Below are 16,071 nucleotides of genomic sequence, written 5' to 3' on the forward strand. Positions count from 1 at the left end.
GATTACCTTGTCAATACTAAGGATGTCAACGAGGTAGCTAGGGTACAGCTAGTAGCTCCCACGTACCCTACCTGCTAGATAAATATCCATATCATATTCATTCCCATATTTGTGCAGATATCTATTATGCAAGTACCTGCATACTTTTTTAATATCTGCAGATATCCGCTAGTACACGTAGGTATTTACAAAAATAAAAATAAAAATATTTAAACAACATATTTTAACCATAAATTCAAATAAAATAAAATACATCACTATCTTAAATTTTAAACAAAGTCCAAATAAACTCAAATTTATACAAATCCAAATAAAATTACAAATGTAAATATTAAATAATGTTCAATACAATATAAGTTATTTAATTAATGCTTGGATAAACAAGCCCACCAACATTAGAGGTATTTTTCTCTTGTTTTTCACCTTCCTTGGGAGTAGAATTTTGATCCATAGACATCCTAAACAACAAAACAATGCATATTTAGATAATTTATATAAATTCTAAGATTCTAAGATCATTAGAGTTATTGTTAAAAGTATAAAAATGTGTAAGAAACAAAGACAGGTTGCCAAATCATAATTCAAATCAATCCGTATCTTAGAATTTTAAATCAATATATATAAACAAGTTTTTGAAACAAATAGTGTTGAATGCCAGTTTATAGAGAAAATGAGATTGTATTTTAAAATCAAGTGATAAAAAATAACCCATTCAAAATCAGTGTTAATATTTTAATCATATTTTCTAAATTTTTTAAATTTAAATTAGAGTTTAGCGAGTATGGGTATCCACAAGTACGAATATTATGATACCTATACCTGTCTCGTTAACATGCGGGTATAAAAAAATAGTGTACCCGTTACCGCGGGTATCTATTTATAATATCCATGTTCTACCCATTGTGAATTTTATCTGTGAATACCCACGCAGTGTGAATATTTTTTGGCATCCTTAGTCGATACCTTGAAACCCAGATAAAACCTTTGTCGGCACTTTGTTGGCCTATTGAATCGTGTTCAAGGACTGAATTCTTAGTGACTGTGTAACCACGACCAAGGTTTGAGTGGTATTCGAAAAAACCTTAAAAGGACACTAATTATAATGACTGTTATTTGTAAGTAAATAGTGTAAAACAAGGCTAAGGAATGATTTGACATTTACTAATCCATCAATAGTAGAAAGTCCACCAACCACCCTATAAATAGAAGGAGAAGTAAGGGTAAACGGTTAGCTTTTCAAATAATTACTTTGACTTCTAAATTTGATCCCTTATACCCCCCCCTTCATATCAGTCGAGAATTGAGAGCCTAACAAAAAGTGCCAAGAACCGAGGGCTGGAAAGTGACCAGGAGAAGATTGCGGCTATTTAGGTGCATCAAGAACTAGATGATAATGAGTAGGAAAAAGAGTGATCTTAAGGATTTTTAGGACCTTGTAAGAACATTTTGGCATTCATTATAGGGCTCGGAGAAAGCCAGATAACATAGATGCTTGAGGCAGAACAAATGATCCACTTAACACAGATAGAGATGATGCAAGAGTTGAAAAAAGAATTTGAAACTATGAAAAGAAAAAAGATTGAAGAGTTGGAAGCGCTATGGGAGGAAATTGCATCTACCATGACAAGGTTAATTCTTTATAGCATGGTCAGACTAGTTCTCTTTCAAACTAAACCCCACTATGCAAACCTTCTTCAACTCTCACCACCTAAACTCTGTTCTCTATATGAGTCTTAGAGTTTAATGGAGTTAGGATGACTTCACAATTAAGACTTTTACTCTATACATACCCTAACAATGAATAATGAAGTAATCCTCCTTAGAATTACTCTCATTCATGCAACACAACAAACATGATCACTTTCGTATATTATAAAAATACCCTTTCCTTCATAATCAGAAAGCTTTACAAAACACGCTTATGATTAGTGCAAGAATCAACACTCAAAGCCAAACTAGTAGCACCCAACACCAATAAGCCAACGCCCAACGCCTAAGCCGCTGGAGTTCTCTGTCAAGAGAGCGCCCAACGGTCCCTAATAGTGCCTAGTGCCCCAAACGCCTAGAGCTCATGGTCAAGTGTGCACCCAACGGTTCCTAAGTACCGCCCAACACCAAGAACCCTGGAGCTCATTATCAATAGTGCACTTAGTGGTATCTAGGTAGCACCTAAGACCTAGAACCCCTGAAGCTCACTGCCAAGAAGGCATCTGATGGTACTGAGTTACACCTAGTGCCATATTAGATATCACAATTTAGAATTTTTCATATTAGATTGGTCTAATGGTTTATCTAAGAAATCCTAAACTTCTTCAATCCTTAACATAACTATTATTTGACTTGAAACAACCTCAGATAGTACCATCTAACCAATTTGATAAAATTATAACTCAAATTTTAGATTTTCACCCAAACAAACCATCACAATAACTCAATCAACATAGACAACACATTTTCACATTCATATCCAATAAAGTAGTGTTTGAACACACCATTTATAAGCATCACAAACCATTGACTTCAACAAATACAAAACGACTAAGAAATCATTCAATCCAACCACTTTCAAAAATCACAAAAACACATTAGGACTTGAACAAAATAAAAATAATAGGTTTCCCTTACCTGTAGAAAATTCTATAACTCAAAGTTGCTTCTAGAGCTCTACTCCTCACAAAATGATCTAACTATGCAAAAAAGAAAAAAAAATTAGAAATTTAAGGATATCCTTATGATCAAAGACAAATAGAGACTCACTTTTAGCTATTTTGAGTCACATGCTTTTACCATAGGCCACATGCAATTCAAAATGCACATTGACTTCAAAAGGGGTAAAAAGTGAACTCAATTTATTCTTAACTCTGATTGAATGGATATGTAGAGTATTTTACTAGGATCAATCTGATGGTCTATGATCTTCAAAAGGATGAAAGGAAGTAAGAATTCTAGTGAGAAGGCAAATGAGGGTTTTATTAAGAAATTCTAGAAAGATGGTGGTTTTTATAGAATGAAACTTGATTAATAGAATGAAACTTGCTCCTTAGCTCCTTCAACAAAACTGAGAGGAAGAAGATCTCCATGGATAGTGTGGATGTGGAAGCTGGGAAGAGAGGAAGATATGATGGTGTTTGGTACGGTGTACATGAATTTCCTATGGAGAGGTAAGACCAACTCTTAGGGAAGGAATCCTAGAGTAGTCTAGAAGAGAAGACTAATCCAGGGAGAGCTCAAACAAGAGGTGTGCACCAGTTTTGGAAGCATTTCATTTCTTAAAATTCAAGCTACATTTCATGAGGTAAGCTCCTCCATTTATAGGATAAAAGGAGAGCTAGGTGTCTCCAAAAAGTGGAGGGAAAATTGGTCTAGAAAGTTGAATTTGGAGCCAAAAGGAGTGCATGCAAGAAATGTGACTTTTCCATATAAGCAAGTCACACTCTCCATGCTTAGGTGCGCTCAAAGGAGAGTCTTTTTAGGCAAGCTCACTCTCATTTAAATCCTTCTATGCATCACTCCTTTAAGTCCAAATTTTAAGGCCCAAACTCAATTTGGTCTAAATTACTTTCTAGGTCCAAAAAGCCCACCAAGGCCTAAATGCATGGCCCAACAAAATCATGTACTACTAGGCCTAAAATATTATTCTAAATATTTAGAAGATCCCTAAACTAGGTCTTCATAACTTCTTTATCCTATGTGAACATCAATTTGTGCTTACTTAGCTCAAATGATGCCTAGTCTTCATGGATCCTTCTTGCCATGACTCTTGTGGTTGGTCCCTTGGCTAAGGGTTTGCCATCGTAACATTGACCTTTTATTAATAAAATAATCGAGAGTCATCTTTAAAAATCATCACTACTCCTAGACTATTTTCTAGGTCCTTACATATGTTGGTAATTGTTAAAGTACAACAATTCTTTTAAGTATGCCAAAATCTTATGTGATTATAACATTGTGTCTTACCTTTATTTTAACAATCTTTTTTCTTTGTCATTGTTCTTCTTATACATTCCATTGCATTGTTTGACAATACCACCTTTACAACATCACCCATATTTGTTGATTCATTTTTTAAGTTGGTATAATTAGTTTGAATTAAAATACACTCTTAAATGACTTTTCAACACAACACATCAATCTTTGCAAGGACATAAGTGACCTCATCAACGATCATGGTTGACAAATCTTCTATAACAACCACCATAAGATCAAATCACTCAATCAAAATGATAAGATTTATGTTAAAAAATTTTCGATCACTAATTTTATCTCTAAGAGATTTCATTTGATTCATCAATTTAGACAATTATTGAAGTTGTTCTGATCCCAAGTTCGTTGAATGATATTGTTAGGCTCAATCACCATGCATTCAAGGTATTGTTCACTTTGGAGTGTGGAGCTTCATCACAATTTTTTCCTTAAGAAAATCCTCGAAGGGTGGAAGAAATATTTAACTCGAAGGGTGGAAGAAATATTTAAATTGCCTTAAGTGTCGACTTCTAAGCGATGTGGGATTATTGGGTGTGATAGGAACATAAGCCCCCTAGTCAAGGTCTTAGGGGAATGACAGATCATCCCCAATGGAGGGCTTAGTAGACCGATGATTCGTCTTAGAGCTTCGTTTTTAGCCTCACGGTGGACGCCAATGTTTCGATCCTTAGTTCACCGAGTGACATCGTGATGTGATCCCAACAAGGCTTATAGCTTGGGTCAACGCCTATGCCCAAATCATGCTTAAGGCCCAATACATGGCCCACATGCATCTCAAGCCTAAGCCCATCAAGAGGCCCAATAACAAGAGGCATGTTCAAAAAGATCCAATTGGGCTTCATTCAAGATGGCCCAAACCCACATGGGCTTCTCACACTCTTCACATTGGCCAAAGAAGATATAAAGATTTGAAAAGGTGTATCAAAGAGCAATAGAATAGCAATAAGATTGGCCCGTTGTTTAGGCCTTGCTTTCTAGAATAATAAGTCAAACAATAAGTAGTTCAATTAATAAAATTGGGCTTGACTAAGCCCAATAGGAGATTTAGCCATGAGCTATCAAAAGAGCCAAGGTGGACTAAGTGGAAGTCAACAATTCTTCCTACACCTTATGGATCCAAAGCATCCAAAGGTTAGGAATGCTTCCTCCTTTTTCAAGGCATCATCCAATGGCCAAGATCAAGCCTCCTTCTCCAAGCTTGATCTAATGGCCAAGATCAAGGCCCACTCCATCTAATGGTTCTCCTTTCTCATGTGTAAATGGCTTCATATAAAAGCCAAAATTTCACTCATTTGTAGACACTCTTGAAATTTTATGCAATAGATGCAACTTGAGTTGAGAGCACTCCTCCCTCTATTGCCTTTGAGAGTCACCACTTTCTAGAGATTTCCTCTCTACCTCTAGCCACCTTCCTTAGGCTAGCATAGATTAGGAAATCCTATCACCTCTTTCACCTTCCATTGCTTGCAAGTGCCTTCCAACTTGCCTCCATTCCTTCATCCATTTCCGCTGCCCATGGAGCTCTTCATGCACCTTTGGAGCTCCACCACATCGTTAGGGTCAATCACCATGCATCTGATGCATTGTCTACTTTGGAGCATGGAGCTCCGTCACAATTTTATCCTTAAAAGGCGTCTCAGAAGGTGGAAGAAATATTTGAACCGTCTTTAGCCATGGTAGGAACATAAGCTCCTAGTCGAGGTCTAAGAGAGATGATTGCTCATCCCAATGGAGGGCTTAAGGGACCAATGGTTCATCTTAGAACCTCGTTATTGGCCCCACAGTGGGCGCCAATGTTCTGATCCTAAGTTCGCCAAGTGACATCGTTATGGTCAATTACCATGCATCTGAGGTATTGTCTGCTTTGGAGCCTGGACTCCGTCACAATTTTGTCCTTGAAAAGTGTCTCAAAGGGTACGTAGAAAAAAGAATGAGTATTTAAACCGCCTTTGGCCTCGACTTCTAAGTAATGTGGGACTTGTAGACATGGTAGGAGAAGTATATGTTCAAATTTTTCTTTTACTTTTTTTTTCGTTCTCAAAAATATCACTTTGAAAGATTATAAGTAAATAACACTTATATTTGTATAGGTCAAAAATCATAACTTTCGGTTTCACCTAAAAGAAGTCCGATAATGATAGATTGTGTTGTTGTAGTATTCTTTGTTGTTAGAAGTTCGTGGCATTGGTTCTTTAATTTATTTTATTGTTACAATGATATACAACTCTAATATCACTTTTGTTAGTGGTATTCAAAAAAAATTTAAAATTATGGAGTACAAAAATTTAGAATAGAATAATTGGAAGATTAATTTGTTTATTAATTTTTTTTTACTTACACAATTTAGTACACTCGTACATATTCTAAAGACAATAATAACTCTTAAAATTCTCTATAGAAATGGTTTAACAATTAAAAATGTAAAAAGATACATTAATATGCACTAAATATTATTTATAAACTTTCATTAATCACTTGTGATAACAAGTTATACAACCGGTGCCACTCTTGTTCAACAAGCTTTACCTTTATTATGCTTAATGAGAAATCTGTAAGAAATTGGATTATCTCACTACTTAACTGAGGTATTTTGGGGCATCGTATAGTATAATCATCATTGTTTTGTGTTTCTGCTCTTGATGCAATGCAAGTTTAACTTTACACATTGTAATAATGGTTCCACACTTTTACAAGAGAAGTGATATTTGGCGTGAAAGAAAAAGCTTGGTAGGTATGGCGAAGGAGCAGGTTCAGGTGCTAAATGCACTGGACACGGCAAAAACGCAATGGTATCATTTCACAGCAATCATCGTTTCAGGAATGGGCTTCTTCACCGATGCCTATGATCTGTTCAGTATATCACTTGTGACAAAGCTCCTTGGTCGCATATACTACCACGTTGATGGGGCTGCAAACCCTGGATCATTGCCTCCGAATGTGTCAGCTGCTGTTAACGGTGTAGCTTTTGTTGGAACACTTTCTGGGCAGCTCTTCTTCGGGTGGCTCGGTGACAAAATGGGTCGGAAAAAGGTTTATGGCATGACACTCATGCTCATGGTATTAGCCTCTATTGCTTCAGGTCTTTCCTTCGGAAGTGATGCAAAGACTGTGATCACAACTCTTTGCTTCTTCCGCTTCTGGCTTGGTTTTGGCATTGGTGGAGATTACCCTCTTTCAGCCACCATAATGTCTGAGTATTCGAACAAGAAGACTCGTGGTGCCTTCGTTGCTGCAGTGTTTGCCATGCAGGGTTTTGGAATATTGGCAGGAGGTGTGTTTGCAATCATAGTATCATCCGTATTCATGGCCAAGTATGATGTTCCATCGTACGAGGTTGATCCCTTGGGTTCAACTGTTCCACAAGCAGACTATTGTTGGAGGATAATTCTGATGGTGGGAGCACTCCCTGCTGCATTGACTTATTATTGGAGACTAAAGATGCCAGAAACTGCACGCTACACCGCATTGGTTGCCAAGAATATGGAGAAGGCTGCAGCAGACATGTCTAAGGTTATGCAGGTGGAGATTCAAGCTGTGCCAAAGAAGGAAGATGAACGAAAATCATATGGATTGTTCTCCAAGGAATTCATGAGTCGCCACGGACTTCATCTGCTTGGAACTACAAGCACATGGTTCTTGCTCGACATTGCATTCTACAGCCAAAATCTGTTCCAAAAGGACATCTTCAGCGCAATTGGTTGGATTCCTCCAGCAAAGACCATGAATGCGCTTGAAGAGGTTTTCAGAATTGCAAGAGCTCAAACTCTCATTGCTCTCTGCAGTACAGTTCCGGGATATTGGTTCACTGTGGCATTCATTGATATCATAGGAAGATTTACCATTCAGTTGATGGGGTTCTTCTTTATGACTGTCTTCATGTTTGCTCTTGCAATTCCCTATGACCACTGGACTCTTAAGGAGAACCGAATTGGATTCGTGGTCATTTACTCTCTCACCTTTTTCTTTGCAAACTTTGGGCCTAATGCAACCACATTTGTTGTGCCAGCAGAGATTTTCCCAGCTAGGTTTAGATCCACTTGCCATGGAATATCTTCAGCATCTGGGAAGCTTGGAGCCATAGTTGGCTCATTCGGGTTTTTGTACTTGGCACAAAACAAGGATCTAAGTAAAACAGATGCAGGGTACCCTGCAGGTATTGGTGTGAGAAACTCATTGATGGTGTTAGGAGTGGTTAACGTATTAGGCTTCATCTGTACATTCTTGGTGCCTGAATCGAAGGGTAGATCTTTGGAAGAGATTTCGGGTGAGCAAGAAGAGGAAGTTCAAGCAACCAAAGCATAATAACAGTAATTGTCACTGCAGCACTAAAACGGTTGCATGCAACAGCGGAATAATGCATTATCATGTTTTAAAAATAGTGTTATCAAGAATATGCATTTCTATGAATATTTTGGAATGTGTAATTCGGGCAATAATGTGTTAAGAGTATCTGTCTATGTCTATGTTATTTTTGTAGACAACACATCTTTTAGTATGAAAAAATTTGATTCATCTCTTGTTGTTCTTGTTGTTTTCATATAATGAACAATACAATATCTAAACTCACATTTTCTTTTACCGTTGCACTCAAAACAACTATGCACGAGTAATTTATTAACTACCAATAAGTTTCTAATGGCTAATACATTAACTACTCTTAAGATTCCAACTACTAATTCATTAACTACTTATAAGACTCCAACAACTAATTCATTTAAGTTTATTTTAAACCCAACAAAATTCTCCCGTAAACTTAATTGTTTCTCTTATCCTTCATCTCAGTTTTTATGTTCTTCATCTTGACTTTCCACATGCAATAACTCTTCTCACAGTGTACTTGCTCCTTTCATGAATAGTCGGGTTTTTCGCTTTCTTCATGGTTGACTTCGCTTTCACTTTATCTGTGGTCGACTTGTACTTCGCTTTCACTGTGGTCAAATTGTCCTCTACTCTCTTAGGTTTTGCATTCTCGGTGGTAGACTTGTTCTTCTCTTTGACCGACTTGTTATTCATCAGGTTCTCTTTTGTCTATGTGGCTGACTTGACATTAATTGAGCTTTTCTCAATAGGTCGACTTCCTTTTGAAAGATCAGACCACGTCCACGTATTATTATGCTCAACTCTTCAATCTCCTCATCCATTTCAAGTTGCCACTTCTTATCTTGCACCTTCAGTGCAACTCTCAGATCCTGCTCAGCTTACAATTGTTCATGCAATTTTGAAACATCTTTTTCATGTTCCAAGTGTCAATTCTGCAAAGCTTGTTTTCTTCTTTCTAAGCTTGTTTGTATCCGCATCGCCTCTAACCTAATTTTCAGTTCTCTATTGCAAATCACTTTTTGCAAGCTCTAAATTTTGAATAACAAGCTTGTCTTCTCACATGTCTAAGTTATCCAAGTTGTACATTTGCACCACATTGAGCTTTCTAGACGCCCCACCTAGCTTTCCGAGTTGTTGACCTGCTCCACCGAGCAATCCAAGCATTGCATTTGCTTCACTGACTTAATCGAGCTATGTAGACACCCCACCAAGCTAATCAAGTTGGCCTCATGCTCCATCGAGTTGTTCGGGCTATCTACACGCTCCACCACATTGTCTAGGCTATCTACATGTCTCGACAACCTCTCCAACCTACTTGGTTATCTTATCGAGTTCTTCAGTTCCATGTGTTTGACCTCCGAGCTACATACCATCATTAACAACGTCACTTCTTCTTCAACATCTTCTATGAGTTTGATCATCTCTTCCTTTCTACTCTCAGATCGACATTCTTTTGAAAAATTCCCGACTTTATCACAACTAAAATACTTGCCTAAGTAACAATCCTTTGCATAATGGCCATACTTACCACACTTGAAGCACTCAACATTTGAGTTTCTCAACCCACCTCCTCTCCATGGACCTCGTCCTTTCCTAGACCAATTTTGTTGACCACATAGTTCTTTCTCATCTTTTGTTCCTCAGTTTCCACCAATAAGATCGCTTCCTATAACTCATCGATATATTCCTTTACCTTTAGTGTTTTGAGCCTCTCCCTTCATTTATAGTAGTTGATTCAGTGGCTCCACCTTCTTCTTCTTCTTCTTCTACTGTTGCTATTACTACTCATGTGCCTCAAAGACCTAACAAGCTTTTCAACAGTAAGCATTGATAGGTCCTTGGACTCCTCAATCGTGCACATCACTATCTCAAAGTCATCGGTCAACGACCACAAAATCTTTTCCACAACTCCACTAGCAGGCAACATCTCTCCATTTCTACTAAGTTGGTTCACCATGGTTTCAACCCGAGTTATGTACTCAGCTACTCCCTCTGTCTCTTTCATTCTCATGCTCTCCAATTCTCCTCTTGGTGTTTGAAGCTACACATGTTTCACTCGGGCATCCCTTTTATATGCCTTCTCCAATATATCCCACGATTCTTTTGAAGAACTTACAATCTTCTCAAAATCTCCAAGCTAGCCCTCTCTCCGCCTCAGGTGTTAGCATCATCACCTGTATCATCAACTGCTGCCGTGTAAAGAATTACACGATCATCGCCAAGCACAAACAAAAAGGGTGAGCTCAAAAGAATATAAGGAACATATCAATTAAATAATATAAATACACCCAATTATATTCTCATATCTGGACCATGGTCACATTCTTAATACCCCCAAAGCTTTTCAACCTGCAATTTAACAACAAAGTTAGCCATGGACTCAGGATTTATGATGCTCACACGAACCTGCCCGCTCGTGGTCATGCCTCTACGAACCTCCCCGCTCGTAGTCCTACTCTACGGACCTTCCCGCCCGTAGTCCAACACATGTGATCCATTAGCTTCGTACCTCCCCACAAGCATTATCTCTCAACTATGAGCACAGATCATACGAACCTACCTCGCTCGTATCCTCACAGGAGAGTAAATATGTATGAACCTCCCCGCTCATACCATCACATGTTAACCACCATCCATGAACCTACTCGCTCATGGCTCAACATCTCCTGATCCACGTTCTCGTCAATGCGTACAAATAATACACACAAACTGCACTAAACTCGCTTGGGCTAGAAGCCTTAGCTTAAGCGACCAAGCTTGTCTCGCTTAGGCTAAGCTTTCTCGCCTGAGCGAGCCTGCTAACCTGGTTTATCTGCGAAGTCTCGCTTAGATGAGTCTCTCCTCGCCTGAGCGAGATCACCCTTTTCCTAACACCAAAAACGCTTGCCTAGGCGGCGAGTTAAGCACAACAAAAAGTTAAACACGAGGTCTCGCTGAAGCGAGAACCTCTCACTTAGGCAAAAAGCCTTGTCGCCCGGACATCAACCTCCTCGCCTATGCGAGGTGCCCAAAACAAGGTCTCATACCCCTCGATTTCTCACTTAGGTGAGAGATACTCGTCTGAGCGAGATAACAGGTTGCCCAAAAACCTGGCACTCCGCCTAAGCGAGTAGCTCGAGCAGAAACATTATCAAAACTCTGCAACTCTCGCCTAGGCGAGCTTGGCTCACCTGAGCGAGATTAGCATATGGTCTCCCTGTTCATGCATGCAGAAACCAAACCAATTGCCCCAAATTCACATTCAACATTAACAAAACAATTCATCACATAATACCAGTGGTAGGAACCTGATTTAGACTCCAAATTGACCCCCAAATTCCAATTTTGGCCATAACCCACATACAGTACTGAAAACCCCATAATTTGCATACATTCGCATAGGGGATTACCCATACAACATCAAGACCATCAAACCCCCAATTTCACATCACATTGAGTACGATAATCTCATGACAATGATACAATTTATTCATGTCCAATGCAGAATGCACGGAATTGTTACCAACATGCATATATAACATGAAATTCCTTGCTCGAAAAGGTCTTTTAGCCTTAGCTTTGTGTTACCCAAAACCCTCCTTTGTTCTCCCATGAAAAGGTAGCTCTTCTCTCAACCCAATTAAGTATGGTTAGTAAAAAATACGAAATTACCCCTTTTTAATGTCTATAATTACCTTTCATAGACCATTATGGTCTGTTTTTCCCAACTCCCTTGGCTGCCCCATTGTCTCCAGGGTTTTCCCACCCTTTCACATTCAGACCACAAGTATTTTAACAAAAATAAAGAGATTAATTTGTTCTCAGCAAGGGTTGAAACCCACAACCACTCAATCACAAGGCAATTACACAACCAATTCAACCAATTCATATTTGTGATAATTCCTCTAATCTTAGAACTACATTATCACTAACCTCATTCGATATATAACAATAAAAAAAGTACTCTCACAACATACAATTGACATACATAGGACTCGAACCCAAGTCCTCTCACACAATCAAAGTACTCTCAACCACTTAAGCTAGTACTTTTCCACGTCATATCACTCCGCATTAAATGTCTTAAAGGCTTCTACTACCCGCATTTATTAAATAATTAATTTATTAATTATTTAAATTTCTCGGGTCATACAAGAACTAGGAGAGTTATGTGGTGGAAAGTAAAAGAAGGTAGATGATGAAAGTATTTTGTACATAATATTCTTCACATAATTTTCACATAAAATTTTAGAATAAGAAAGTATTCCATGCAAATGTTTGGTCTCAAAATCACCCAGAAAAGTAAAGTAGAGAGAAGGAGAAAGTTTACATGAAAAGCCTTGGTTATTATATCATCCTAGAGTGAGACCTGGTTTCTACAATTAGAGCAACAATACAAGCATAGAAAGGAATGCCTTTAATATAAAAAGTGTAACACTCAAAGCCAAAATTGTTACTGAAATCCTAGCTATTGGCCTTGGAAGAAAATTTTAGCATGAAAGCAAAGAAGAAAATAAAAGAGAAACATAAAAGTCAGTATTTTAAACAAATTTGATAGAATGACTTGAATATATCTAATAGTCCATGTCTCAATTCCATCCGTTCCAACTCTCCATGCATTATGTATAACTATTTCATAAACACAACAACAATCTAAACAAAATAGAATTGATCAGGCTTCATAGAAGGACATAAACAAAATAAATTGACCAGGATTGAAACAAAATAGCGGCAAAATGTCAATGTTAGCCATTCAAAAGGCCAAAATAACAAGATACTCTAGCCATGAACCATTCATAATAGAATATTGTTTCCTTTCAATAAAGATGACACATTACTAGTTCATTGTAAGACACAAACAAAATAATTATACTTTAAGAGTGGTTATTGGGTATGAGTAGTAATAATTATTTTTATGCGTTGTACATTTAACAATATATCAAGCCCATCTGGCTTAGTTGGTAGAGCGTAAGACTTTTAACATTTTGGTCGTGACTTTGAGCCCCACGGTGGGCGTTGCAGTTTGTGATTTTTATCACTTATCACTTAAATCAAACTAATACCCTCAGGTATTTAAATTCAATCTAATCTAACCTATTAAAATATAATATTATTAAATTTAACTCTTTTTTTGTGTGATACACATAATATGATACTCGCACCCGATCCGTTTGTAAACAAATATTAAAATACCCGTAGGTACCAATTATCCATCGCGCATACACGTGGGCACGGGTATTTTTGACATCCCTAATATAGCATAGTTGGTCAAAGCCTTGTCATTGGTTTGTGGTCAAAGGCTCGATTCCTGATGTGTGCATTTAGAGTGTTTATATTCAAATATCGTTTTTTTATAATTAATGTACAGGTGATCATGTGTGTCCTTGGTGTGGCTTATGTTTATTAATCATTTATAATTTATTTTGGCATGTTTTGTTGTCTGACACACTACTGTAATGTTGTTGCTACCTATGCAGGTACTTATTTAAAAAATACCCTTGGGTATTTAAATTAAATTCAATCTAATCTAATCTAATAAAATATAAATTAAATTTAACTTAATAAAATATAAATTTAATTTTAATTTTAATTTTTTGCGGTAACAAGTACTCGTGGGTACGGATAGCATGATACCTGCACCCGATCTATTTATAAACGGGTATTAAAATACCCATGGGTACACCCTATCCATTATGGATACCCGTGGGCCCGGGTATTTTTGACATCCCTAAGTGTAGCATAGTTGGTTAGAGCTTTGTCATTGGTTAGTGGTTAAGGGTTAAATTCCTTATGTATGCATTTAGAGTGTTTATATTCATAATCGTTTTTTTATAATTGATGTACAGGTGATTATGTGTGTCTTTGTTGTGGCTTATGTTTATTAATCATTTATAATTTATTTAGGCATGTTTTGTTGTGTGACACACTATTGTAATGTTGTTGTGCATGGTTTTTCCATGGAAAATGGGATAGTTGATATGGTTTGGAAGGGTGATGAGTTTGGACCTTGGCTAAAGCAAAATGCATAAATATCAAGCCCGTCTAGCTCAGTTGGTAGAGCGCAAGGCTCTTAACCTTGTGGTCATGGGTTCGAGCCCCATGGTGGGCGTTGTAGTTTGTTATTTTTATTTATCACTTATCACTTAAATCAAACTAAGATGTTAAAAATCGACCCACTACCCGAGACCCTTTAAATTCAATCTAATAAAATATAATATTATTTATTTAACTTAGTAAATTTACTTTTCATTTTAATTTTTTCTAGGTAATGGCAGCAGCGGATCTTGACCAAAATTTCTAGGGAGCCAAAACAATATACTTAAAATTTATATATTTAATATTATTGTTACTAATTCAATAAAAATGAATATATAATTTAGTATAGTTATAACTATAAAAGAAATTACACATCTAAAGATTGTCCATCATTTTTTCATATTCTATAATTTATCAAATTATTCAATCATAACTACATTTTTTTCCAATATAAATAACCATATTATCTACAAAATATTCATTTAGCCTTTTACTAATGTGCACATATCGATTCAAAATTCATCACAAGCATTTCATTTCATTGTTATGCGATGAGTAATGATATTGTCCTGTTTTGATATTCATTTTTCTTTTATCATTTTTAAAAAATGAATTTATTCTTTTGTTTTTCATCAATATACCTATTTAAAAAAAATTAATACTAAAAATAATTTATCATAATCTAATCAAACATTAAGAGACATAACTACTACAAAAAATTATGATAATCAAGTCCACTTAAAAATTGTCTATAAAAAAATCACATAATACATTACTTATTCTTCTATATTCATAAAAAATAAATAATATACAAAATGTCATAAGATAAAAAATAGTGTTAAATATTAAACAGGTATTTCACCACCGAGACAAGAGAAAGTTACCTTGTTTTTTCTTTAAAAATGGAAGAAAAGATTAAAAATTGAGGATAAAAATAATGAGTTTCTATTTAACTTACTTTTTTTTCTTCGGTAACAAAAGAAATTAGGTAATAGTGAGAGATGAGTACAACATATGAAAAACTGAAAAGACAATGGAAAGAGAAAATGAAAATAATCTTAATAATTTTTTTCTTTATTATATTTGATTTTATATTTTACTATTTATTAACATTAAATATTATACTTTAAAAAAATAAAAAAACTGCCTAACTTAATTTTTATTAATTTTTTAATATATTATTACCTAATTTAAAAAGATAAACATAACTTAAAAAATTTAATAATATACATAATTTAAAAAAATTTAAACATATAATTTATAAAAATTGAAAAAATTATAAGAAAAATTGAAAAAATTTGGGGGAGCTCCTAAAGAGCTCCACCACTGGGTAACGGGTACCCGTGATACCCGCACCCGATTCGTTTATAAACGAGTATTAAAATACTCGTAGTTACCAACTATCCATCGCGGATACCTGTGGGCACGGATATTTTTGACATCCATAAGTGTAGCATAGTTGGTTATAACCTTATCATTGGGTGGGGTCAAGGGTTCAATTCTTGATGTGTGCATTTAGAGTGTTTATTTTCAAATATCGGTTTTTTATAATTAATGTACAAGTGATTATGTGTGTCTTTGGTGTGGCTTATGTTTATTAATCATTTATAATTTATTTTGGCACATTTTGTTGTGTGACACACTATTTTAATGTTGTTGTGCATGTTGTTGCCAAGGAAAATGGGATAGTTGATATGGTTTGGAGGGGTGGGGAGTTTGAACCTTGGATAAAGCAAAATGAATAAATATCAC

The 16,071-nt window shown here is 36.2% G+C and overlaps 1 non-coding gene and 1 pseudogene across 1 annotated transcript; both read left to right on the forward strand.

Moving 5' to 3' along the window:
• Positions 1 to 378: 378 nt before the first annotated feature.
• Positions 379 to 8,483, forward strand: LOC114192448 (putative inorganic phosphate transporter 1-7 pseudogene; annotated as a pseudogene).
• A 5,836-nt stretch (positions 8,484 to 14,319) lies between these two features.
• TRNAK-CUU (transfer RNA lysine (anticodon CUU)) lies at positions 14,320 to 14,392 on the forward strand. Its single transcript has one exon. It is a non-coding gene; the product is annotated as a tRNA-Lys (tRNA).
• The last annotated feature ends 1,679 nt before the right edge of the window (positions 14,393 to 16,071 follow it).

Source organism: Vigna unguiculata, chromosome 7 (assembly GCF_037176805.1).
Source record: "Vigna unguiculata cultivar grain cowpea cultivar isolate G323 ecotype 2 chromosome 7, ASM3717680v1, whole genome shotgun sequence".
Lineage (NCBI taxonomy): Eukaryota > Viridiplantae > Streptophyta > Magnoliopsida > Fabales > Fabaceae > Vigna > Vigna unguiculata.